This window comes from Anomaloglossus baeobatrachus, unplaced genomic scaffold (assembly GCF_048569485.1).
Source record: "Anomaloglossus baeobatrachus isolate aAnoBae1 unplaced genomic scaffold, aAnoBae1.hap1 Scaffold_154, whole genome shotgun sequence".
In the NCBI taxonomy this organism is placed as follows: domain Eukaryota; kingdom Metazoa; phylum Chordata; class Amphibia; order Anura; family Aromobatidae; genus Anomaloglossus; species Anomaloglossus baeobatrachus.
The window spans coordinates 478371-490262 of record NW_027441924.1 but is presented as its reverse complement, the minus strand read 5'-3'; the positions used below and the strand labels follow the sequence as shown (position 1 = coordinate 490262).

Here is an 11892-nt window from a genome sequence, read left to right as displayed (position 1 = left end):
GCGTCTGTCCACTGACAATGTGGACATACTAACATTCACCAAGATAAACAAGTCATGGCTCACAGAGGACTTTTCTTCCCCTGGGTCATCCAGGGGAGGCGAAAAGCATGTGTATTTTTGAGAGTGCTTCATGCAAAGCATCTTTTTCATCTTGAAAATGGGGGTCAACTGATGCCAGTCAAGTGGGGTGTGTGTGGCCCAATGTGTGGAAACGAGGGAGACTGTGGTTGGAGTCCCCTCGCTTTTGAAAAAAGAACCAAGATGAACAAGTCATGGCTCACAGAGGACTTTTCTTCACCTGGGTCATCTAGGGGAGGCGAAAGGCACGTGTATTTTTGAGAGTGCTTCATGCAAAGCATCTTTTTCATCTTGAAAATGGGGGGCAACTGATGCCAGTCAAGTGGGGTGTGTGTGGCCCAATTTGTGGAAACGAGGGAGACTGTGGTTGGAGTCCCCTCGCTTTTGAAAAAAAAACCAAGATGAACAAGTCATGGCTCACAGAAGACTTTTCTTCCCCTGGGTCATCCAGGGGAGGCGAAAGGCACGTGTATTTTTGAGAGTGCTTCATGCAAAGCATCTTTTTCATCTTGAAAATGGGGGGCAACTGATGCCAGTCAAGGGGGGTGAGTGTGGACCAATTTTTGGAAACAAGGGAGACTGTGGTTGGAGTCCCCTTGCTGTGTTTTACATGCTTTTAGAAGGGCATGAAATGGCTTAGAGGCTGACTTTCAGCATCTGCAAACTGTTGGCTACCGAAATGCTGTCTTTCCAACCTTTTTAACTAAGGATTTTTGAGACCTTATGCCCATTGCAGTGCCCCAAGAGCCGATGCCCAGGCGCCACTCCTTCTCCAACAAAGGCGTGCCCGCGCTACACCAGCATGTCGCACAAAACATCACCGCTTCTTTGAGAAACTGTATGTGACAGGGTGCATTTCACCACAGATACTTGGCCCAGTAAGCATGGACAGGGGCGTTACATGTCGCTGACTGGGCAATGGGTTACTATGGGGAGAGATGGAGAAGGGTCTGCTGTACAAGTCTTGCCGTCCCCACGAGTTGTGTGTCAATCATTCCTCTGTATGTAGAAGTTAATACACTGCTTCTGCCTCCTCAACCTCGTCTGGATCCTCCACCTCGGCCCAAACCCTGTGTGGTCAGGCCACCCGCATTGTAACTGCGCACAAGGAATCCCACACACCTCCTTACTATGCTGGCAGCAGAGCTCAACATCATGAGGCGGTCGACTCTTTTCTTTGAAATGTCTGTGAATTGTCACACCGCTAAAGAGTTGTGGACGGTAAACCCTGGAGAGTGAGACCGAGTTTCATCAATGGTTGTCTCCACTCAACCAGCAGCCAGGGAAGGCCGGGTGCGACAATTGAACCTGGTTGTCCAGCAATTTTTAAAGCATTATCCTGGCCTACATGGCCTTCTGCAGAGAGCACGGTGTAATGCCTTCCTTGATCCACACACTCAGACGGCCTGTAAAGGATAGACTAGAGGGAAGCCACTCACCAAGGAGGACACCCAGACCCTGAAGCCCTTTAACCCCTATACAGGGATTTGGAATTACACAGGGCCTAAGGTGATCAATACCTGTGGAAGGCTGCAGTTCCAGAGAATAATAGTCAGGCAGGGTCAAAACATTAATTGAGGAAGAGGAACAGAATGGGATGGCCAGGACTTAATCAGAAAACAAGCAGAGGTGAAATGCGGATTGGCCAACGAGGTACAAAAACAGCAAGCAGGCAGGAAAAGTCAGGAAACAAGCACACAAAATCACAAAACAGAACTGGGGGTAACAGTAACCAGAGGTTCAGAGCTATGTCTGGCAGTGGTCAGCAGACAGGCTGGGCCTAAAAAAGGGTGTGGTGTCTTCCCATTGGTTGTAGCTGAATGGTGGTACTTCATCTGTGAGACACCCACCACCTACATTCAGCCAGTGGTTCTGCATCTGTCAAGGTAATGCAGCCCAGTGGGTGAGCATAACCTGCGTCCACCTGCGCCGCTGGCATTGACTCCTCTCCCATCATCAGCACTATGCCCCAAAGGAACACGTCACCTGGCGACCGGAGTACAAATTGATGTAGCGGACTCTGGTGGTGACTTCACAGCCGTGTGCGGCAATGATGCAAACCTGGCTGCGGGCCTTCGTCAGGGCAATGTGACACACGTGCCTTGTATGGCTCACGTGTTGAATCTGATTCTACAGCAATTTTTAAAACACCATCCCAGCCTACATGGCCTTGTGCAGCGGGCATGATCGCTATGTGCTCACTTCCATCGTTCGCACCCAGCAGCTCAACAACTTTCATCGCTCCAGAAGTCTTAGGGTCTGGTGGTTAAACGCCTGAAATGTGATGTGCCGACACACAGGAATTTTAATCTGCACATGTTGCAGCGTCTGTGGCAGCACCGCCGAACCCTGCTGAAATACGTTATGACGTATACCCTGGGCTAACTTGATCCAGAGGTGGTGCAGATCACGCTGCTGGAGTGGTGTCAGATCAAGGACCTATACACCCTTCTACACAGTTTACAAATGTCGACAAAGATGTTTAGCACTGGCGATGCCATTCTCAGCGTGACAATTCTGGTCATCTACATGATGGAGCACACTGTAAGCATTATTCGGAGTCAGGTGTTGGGACAAGAGGAAGAGGAGGAAGTACAGGAGGAGTCATATGCGGAAGGGATAACAAGATCTCCAAGGTCCAGACGGTCAGCGGCACCTAGACGGCAGTCATGGGACGGTGGGGATGAGGGATTATCGAGGGCGCATAGTATCAGCAAAACTGTTGAGGAAGGTGCAGGAGCCCAGGAAGAAATGGAGGATGAACTGGCGATGGGCATGGAAGACTCAGCAGATGAGGGAGAGCTAGCTCACATTTCGGTTGTGCGAGGTTGGGGGGAGAGGGCAGAGGAAGGAGGCACGATTCTCATCTCTCCGCCACCAACACACCAAGGACTTGGTCCTCCTGGATGCACAAGACACATGAGTGCCTTCTTGCTCCACTACCTACAACATGACCCTCGTATTGTACGAATTCGAAGTAATGCTGACTACTGGGTTGCCACACTGTTAGATCCCTGGTATAAGACAAAATTTGGCGAAATAATTCCTGCCATAGAAAGGGACGCACGTATGCAGGAGTATCAGCAGAAGGTGGTACGCAATCTTAGATCTGCTTTTCCACTAAACAACAGTGCTGCACAGAGTGAATCTCAACGCTTTGTCATGGATAGGAGGAAATGGTCTTTTACTTGTCCACATGTGAGGGACCGAGGGCTGGCTGCTGTGCTGAGACGGCGTTGAGAACGGTGTCCCTGCAGAGTTGCACTTTTGGTCATATACAAAATGAGTTGAAAAAGGACAGATGCTGGTGGAAAGGGGAACAGGTGTGTTGGAAAGGGGAAAAAAGTTTGTGTCCGTGGGTTTGGTGATTAAGCAACAGTAACATTTGCTGAAGAAACAACATCTGTTATGGTGGGACTGGCAGATTTGGGTAAGGTGGTATATACTATGTTACCACTATATGAAAAGATTAAGAAGAAAAGAAAGAGAAAGGTATATATCCCCATCGCCAGTCGGTGTCCACCGTGCTCCCAAATGGAAAAGGAGAGGTTTGCAACTGGAAGGTTAGGTGGAGGATACAGATACTGGGTGACTCTGAAACTCATAGCAGCCTGAACCGAGTTACACGACACTCGGATCTGGAGACTGGGAGCCCTGTTAGCGTCACAGGGTCCACACGCCCACCCAGCCCAGGAACTCCCTGTTAACAACACAGGGGCCATTGGGTGCGCTGTCCATGTGCGTAGGGGCCACACCTGTGGACAGCAGGCGCATCAGCAGCAGCAGGCCTGTTAATGCCACTGGGCTGCACTAGCAGGACTGGTAGGACAGGAGCTGGTCTTAACCGTTCTGTGTTACCAACTGTGGTGGCGGCCTGCATCGACGCCCTATCCATGCCTACCTCTGGCCTAAAGCTGCAATGGGTTCAACACATGGAGGTGTGCTCTTTCGGAGCATAATAGAAGACTGCGCACCTCCTTGTTGGCTCCAGCCCCTTTTATAACCTGGGTCCCCCCCAAACCAGGGTGGACCACAATGCACCTCCTGGAGACAAAAGCAGAGTGACACGTCATAAGTGGCATAACTAGCGTCCTATTCGGAACCACCACTTCAATGATGACTTCATGGCAGCCATGACCCAAACACCTCTCCAGTCATCATCTGACCAACAATAATGAGGTGACAAGTCATAGGGGCGGGCCTCTGCAAGCCAGTTGGGAGTTGCCTGGCCACATCGTCAGGACACTTGATGCCCTGTGATCTATATGGGCCCCCCACATCAGGGGCAGAGCTCATTACCGGACCTAGCCTATGATGCAGTAAGTGCCTGAGCATGCCCAGTAGCATGAAATACAGTCTCCGCAAAAAGACTATCAGCTTCAGCACGCTGTCTAGGCACAACACAGGACTTAGACCCGGCCAGAAGTCCAAGTACCTGTGCAAAGAGGCTTTTCGCACTAAGTGTGGGAGCATGCGCTGTAGCTGAAATGAAGACTAAGCCTCAGGAATGGCACAGTCAGGCTGAGCATACTCACTAGGTGAAACACTGGAGTTAGGCTGCGACTGGGGTAAATCGGCACACGCATGCACACTAGCCGCCTCTCCCCACTTAGACGTGGAGGAGAAAGCAGCCAGCTGGACAACCCGAGGCACAGCCCTAAATGGCAGCTGACGCCTGGGCGCAACTGGAACCGCAGCAGGTTGCTTGCGTTTACGGCGGCACCAATTCATAACAACAAATAGCCAAAATAACAGGTGTACTTCTTCCCGTGGATAATCTGATATGATCCTTTTTTCAGGAACACGACATCGCTAACAAATGTAGATGAGGCACCAAAACAGCAGCTGCTTCAATGGATCTCAAGTGCGCCATAAAGTGGCCTCTCCTCCACCTCAAGTTCAATAGCACAAATACTCCATTTAACTGTGGTGTCAACCCAATCGCACTTGCTTCATAACAGCCCTCAAGTTTCCACCAGCCCTGCTGAGTATGGGGTAACAGAGATGGTTGAGTCTGCAGAGCTGTTCAGTCACACTATAGCCTGGGAATCAGAGGTCTGCTCCAAAGCTGCAGTGAGTACAGACAAAGAAATTATTATTATTATTATTTATTTATAGAGCACCATTGATTCCATGGTGCTGTACATGAGAAGGGGGTTACATACACAATAGATATACAAGTAACAATAGACAGACTGGTACAGAGGGAAGAGGGCCCAGTGTTATGATCCGGAACCATGGAAGACCACCACAAATCATTGGCAAAAGGTGACAAGAGCATTGGCAACTAATCTGGCCGCCATCCCCTTAATAACCATCACAACTAGAAGTAGCCGAGGGGTGAACTAACATCCTGTGCACCGCGAACCCAGCCGGAGAACTAACTATCCTAAAGGTAGGAAAGATGAATAACTCTCTGCCTCAGAAAATAGACAAGAATAGCAAGCCCCCCACATTAAAAGACTGCGGTGATATAGGAAAAACACAATACACAGATAGATGACAGGATTAGCAAAAGGTGAGGCCCCCGCTGACTAAAATAGGAAAGGACAGGAAAGGGACTGATGGTGGCCAGAGAAAAACCCTGCAAAATACCAACTTCCTGATAGTAGAAAAAGGCCCTCAGATCGCACAATCTGAACTCCGTCCTATACCAGGTGCCCTTGTCATACCAATGAACAGAAAACAAGCATCATAACAAATTCAACAAGCCACAAACACATGGACTCAAAGGAGCTATACTCCACACAGAACTGCAGGGAGTTCCCCAACAAACCACTGAGGGGGAAAATCCCTGCATGCAAATAAACTGAAAACAACCACAGCAAATGACAAACCCAGATAAGCGAAAGAACCAGACAATAAATAAAGAGCAAGCACTTATCTGGGATAGATGTGGTGTAGAGCAGGATGAAGCAGGCTGGAGATACAAAGAGCAACTGACATCCGGCAACAGCCTGCAATCAGACCAGGATTTAAATAAGCAGAGAGTTAGCAAAGGAAACACCCATTGCACAACACACCTGGTCCAAGTCCAAACCATTCCTGGCCACCAGAGGGAGCCTCCCAGCAGCCACAACATAACTAACATTCACAACAGCCCAGCCCTTGCGGGATTACATTATAAAGTATTTTGGGGAGGAGACAGTAGGTGTGGTGTAGGTTTGGCGGAAGCTACGCACGGTGGTGGTATCATTGAAGGTTATAGTCATTTCTGAACAGATGATTTTTCCGGTTCCGTTTGAAGCTTGCGGGTGTATAAGATAATCGGACGTGTTGAGGCAGCGAGTTCCAGGAGACAGGGGAAATGATCTGCACAGATGGCCAGAAGCTTTGTGAGTTGGATCCAGGCCCCGATGAAGAAGGTGCTGAGCATAATGTACACCCTCACTTCCAAAACGTACATCATCCTGGTGGAGATAATGGGGAACATGATGAGGAGACTCAGATACCTGATTGTAACTACAACTTTGCTATTCGGTCAGGGCAGGAAGAGGTTGTCACGGAGGACTCAGGACGAGGGGAATGAAAAACTCAGGGTGATGATGAGGTTGGAGACCCCACTTACTGTCAAACCAAAGTCAGCCAGTCGATGACGTCAGCAAAGGAGGTGGAGGAGGATGCGACTGACGACGAGTTTACGTTGTGTCTTCCTGGGCAGAGACAAAGTACTGGAACACGTCAACAGAATCCTCGGCCACAACTCTGCCTCTGAGCATAAGTCATGTTGGCTATGCAGGTCGCATGGGCTGTAAGCCTTGCCTAGCCTGGGACTTTTTGGACATTGCAAAGGATCACCCAAGTCATGTAATCTGTAAGATTTGTCAACAATCTCTAAGTAGAAGGCAAAAACTCACAATTTTGAGTACTTCCTCCATGAAGTGTCACATGGATATGAATTGATAGCATGAGGGTGTATTGCTCAGCTTTAGCCACTGTCAATGCAACATGCTTATTTGCCGTTCATTGCATGCATTGTTGCAGACTACACACAAGGGGATGCTGTTTTTTGGATCTGCCTTTGTCTGTTTGGTTACTATAGCAATAGCAAATTGGTCTTCAGGTGTGGACTTGGAGATGATGTCTATGAACAGAAGGAAAAGCTAAAGGTGTGTGTTACAGCAATGAACCACCGCGGAAACATTTCGTTCAATTGTGAGGGGAGTCATGTTGAGTTTGGTGAGGAGCACCGTACATCCTTGGTCGTAAAGGGGTTAAGGAAAAAGGGAGGATATGACAAGCGCTATATATACTTGCAATGTCGCTTATTATTTACTTTTTAGTCCACGATAAACCCAATGTTTAGTCCAAGGTTAATGTTGTTTTTAATCTGTATTTTCCTAAATGAAAATAAAATTCCATAAAATGTTGCTTAGTCCTTAAAAACCTTCTGGATTTTTCTTCTTTCATCTTTTAAGCCAAGCACAAGAGGCATCTTTGTGAGTCGGGTGCCGCGCTCCTGCTTCAATGCTATGACGTCACCTTGTCTCTGTCAACGGGGGTGTTTGTTATTGGATAGGGCTTCCCCTGATGGTTCTTGGAATTATCTTTTCTTTCATGATACAGGTGCATCTCAATAAATTAGAATATCATGAAAAAGTTAATTTATTTCAGTAATTCTATACAAAAAGGTAAATGCATATATTATATAGAGTCATTACACACAGAGGGATCTATTTCAAGTGTTTATTTCTGTTAATGTTGATGTTACAGCCAATGAAAACCCAATAATCATCTCAGAAAATTATAATAATTGCCACAAAATACACTCAAATGTTTCCACACACAGATGTATCCAGGACATGGGCTTCTACTGTCGCATTCCTTGTGTCATGCCCCTCATGACCAATAGACAACGCAAGAAGTGTCTTACCTGGGCCAAGGAGAAAAAGAACTGGACTGTTCTCAGTGGTCCAAGTTGTTGTTTTCAGATTAAAGTACATTTTGCATTTCATTGGGCAATCAAAGTCCCAGAGTCTGGAGGAAGAGTGGAGAGGCCACAATCCAAGCTGCTTGAGGTCTAGTGTCAGGTTTCCACAATCAGTGATGGTTTGGGGAGCCATATCATCTGCTGATGTAGGTCCACTGTGTTTTATCAAGACCAAAGTCAGCGCAGCCGTCTACGAGGAAATTTTAGAGCAGTTCATGGTTTCCTCTGCCGACAAACTTTTTGGAGATGGAAATCTCATTTTCTAGCAAGACTTAGCACCTGTCCACACTGCCAAAAGTACCAACACCTGGCTTAACCCCTTCCCCCAGGGCCATTTTCCGTTTTGATGATTTTTTGCCTCCCCTTCTTCCGAGAGCCGTAACTTTTTTTATTTTTCTGTCAATCTTGCCATATAAGGGCTTATTTTTTGCGGGACGAGTTGTACGTTTGAATAAAATTATTAGTTTTACGATATAGTATTGTAATGAACCAGCAGGGGGAGCTGGAACGTCAGGAGAATGCTAGGTAGGGATTCCCCACTAGATGGTACTAGACTTAACAAACCAGCAAGGGGAGCCAAAGTACCAGGAGAGTACTGACAGCAATCCTCCACTGGAGGGCACAAGTCTCCCCAGTGGAAGAAGTGGAAGGTCGGACGGGTCCAAGTTAGAACCAGGAGGTTAATGAGGTACCAGGGGTCAAACGGAGACAGTCTAAGGAGAGCTGAGTCAGGAAGCTAAGAGAAAATGTCAAAGACCGGGGAAGCGCGGAAACAGAGTTAATAGACAAGCCGAAGTTGGGAGCCAGGAGAGCAGGTAGTAGCAAGGAGGGCGGAACAACAGGGGAGGGAGGAAGGAGTCCGAAAGCAACGGAGGCGGTCAGGATGGAAAGCTTAGGGGACGGAAAGTCTGGACGGGAGGCAGGGAGTACGTACACAGTCAGAACAAGAGGCGTGGGGAGCAGACACAGTGTACGTGAGGCAGGGAGAAGGAATGTAGTAAGGACGGGATGCAAAATCAGAACTTACAGGAACAAGCGGTACAATGTGGAGCAGAATTATAACTGGCACCGCATAAAAGGAAGTGCCCTGAAGATAAAGGCACCATGATTCCAGGAACGAGGAATGGAGGAGGGGCTCCTCCCCCTGGCCACACTTCCGGAAACACTGACAGCCGGGCTCATGACAGTACACCCTTCTCAAGGGGGGCCACCGGACTCCCAGGTTTCCCAGGAAACCCCCGATGAAAAGCCCTGATCAGTCGGTCGGCTCGCACAGAGCGCATCGACACCAAAGACCTATCTTCGGGCACGTAACTCCTCTAATGAATCAAATACTGGAGGGAAGTACGAACCCTCTGGGAGTCGACAATGCATTGAACTTCATACTCCGTCTCACGATTCACCAAAACAGGAGGAGGTGGAGACGGTAAGTCCAAAACGGAACGTACAAAAGGTTTGAGCAACGACTTGTGAAAAACATTGGGAATACGTAGAGACTGAGTAAGATGCAACCGAAAAGCAACTGGGTTAACCACCTCAATAATCTCATAAGGATCAATAAACTTAAAGTCCCATCTGCCAAACTGGGTCCTAAGCTCGATGTTCCTGGTGGAAAACCACACCTTATCCCCTACCTGAAAGACTGGCCCCATGGAACGTCTCCTATCCACATATCCCTTCTGGCAACCCTGAGCCCAATTTTCCACTGGACCTCCCTCCAAACTTCCCCAGATGCTGAATAACAGAATCAACCCCCGGACATCTAGAATCTACAGTGCCTTGCGAAAGTATTCGGCTCCCTTGAATTTTTCAACCTTTTCCCACATTTCAGGCTTCAAACATAAAGATAAAAATATTAATGTTCTGGTGAAGAATCAACAAGAAGTGGGACACAATTGTGAAAGGTGAACAAAATTTATTGCTTATTTTAAACTTTTGTAAAAAAGAATAAACTGAAAATTGGGGCATGCAATATTATTTGGCCCCTTTACTTTCAGTGCAGCAAACTCATTCCAGAAGTTCATTGAGGATCTCTGAATGATCCAATGTTGTCCTAAATGACTGATGATAAATATAAGCCCCCTGTGTGTAATCAAGTCTCCGTATAAATGCACCTGCTGTGTGATAGTCTAAATTTTCTGTTTAATACACAGATAGCCTCATGAAGACCAAGGAACACAACAGGCAGGTCCATGATACTGTTGTGGAGAAATTTAAAGACGGATTTGGTTACAAAAAGATTTCCACAACTTTAAACATCCCAAGAAGCACTGTGCAAGCGATCATATTGAAATGGAATTAATATCATACCACTGCAAATCTACCAAGACCCGGCCGTTGATCCAAACTTTCATCTCAAACAAGGAGAAGACTGATCAGAGATGCAGCCAAGAGGCCCATGATCCCTCTGGATGAACTGCAGAGATCTACAGCTGAGGTGGGAGAGTCTGTCCACAGGACAACAATCAGTCGTACACTGCACAAATCTGGCCTTTATGAAAGAGTGGCAAGAAGAAAGCCATTTCTCAAAGATATCCATACAAAGTGTTGTTTAAAGATTGCCACAAGCCACCTGGGAGACGCTCCAAACATGTGGAAGAAGGTGCTCTGGTCAGATGAAACCAAAATCGAACTATTTGGGCGCTGTTATGGTTGCTGTGGCACTGGAGACTATGTTCGGATTTCTTGCTACTGCACATGTGCGAGCACTGGAGACTATGTTCGGATTTCTTGCTACTGCACATGTGCAAGCGCTGGAGACTAAGTCCTATCTTGGAGCCATTGCACATGTGCGGGTGACATCATCGCTAACACGAGGTCACATGTCTCTGACACCTTCTAAGCTGATTGGCCGCTGGTCATGTGCTTGTGACACGTGGTCACATGTCTCTGACACCTTCTATGCCGATTGGTCGCTGGTCATGTGTTTGTGACGCTTTGCTCGGTGATAGGCCAGCGTGACGTCATTGCTGTCGTTCTGGCAGCGGATTGGCTCTGGTGTCCTCCATCTTGGATGAGGCACAGAGTCTATATAAGACTCTGACGCACGCCGCCCGGCGCTCAGTCCACTTGGTTCATGCATGAGAGTAGACGCTCTGTGCACGTCCCTCTAGGCATCTCTCTGTCTATGCTAGGTGAGCGCTACCGGCAGGGTAGCGTTCTTGTACCTTACAGCTTCGACTGCAGTCCGTATCCTTACATCTTAGTGGAGCGGACATAGGCAGGTGCCTGAGGCACATGGTCCGGCTGGGCCTTGTGATTCTACTCGTAGGTGGACGTTACCGCTAGGGTAACGTTCCTTATACTGCGTCTGGCAGTTGTTCGTATCCTCGCACACTAGGGGAGCGAACATAGGTAGGAGCTTTGTGCGGCTTGTGCTGCTGTCCGTCTCTTTTGCACCACTAGTGGAGCGAACCTAGGCAGGTGCCATATCTAGTGGTTCGTGTCCTCGCACACTAGTGGAGCGAACGCAGGTAGGAGCTTTGTGCGGCTTACGCTGCTGTCCGTCTCTTTTACACCACTAGAAGAGCGGACCTAGGCAGGTGCCATATCTAGTGGTTCGTGTCCTCACACACTAGTGGAGCGAATGCAGGTAGGAGCTTTGTGCGGCTTACGCTGCTGTCCGTCTCCTGGCACCACTAGAGGAACAGACCTATGTAGGTGCCATTTCATACTCACTGCTTTTGTCTCTGTGATCATTAACAGAGACCATACCACACACCCTCCGAGTAAGGGAGGAATTGCTTTATTTCCTAACTATATGCCTCTGTGAGTTTAACAGAGGTATGTGCTATTACTATTTACAGTGGCACACTTATAAACTCTTCCTCACTCATTAACCTATCCCTTTTACGTTAATGCTAAATACGGTAGTCGCTGTGACT

The 11892-nt window shown here is 48.0% G+C and overlaps 1 pseudogene; it reads right to left on the bottom strand.

Annotated features, from left to right (window-relative positions):
• The window catches only part of LOC142260656 (uncharacterized), an 86770-nt pseudogene that overhangs the window by 53988 nt on the left and 20890 nt on the right, over positions 1 to 11892 (bottom strand).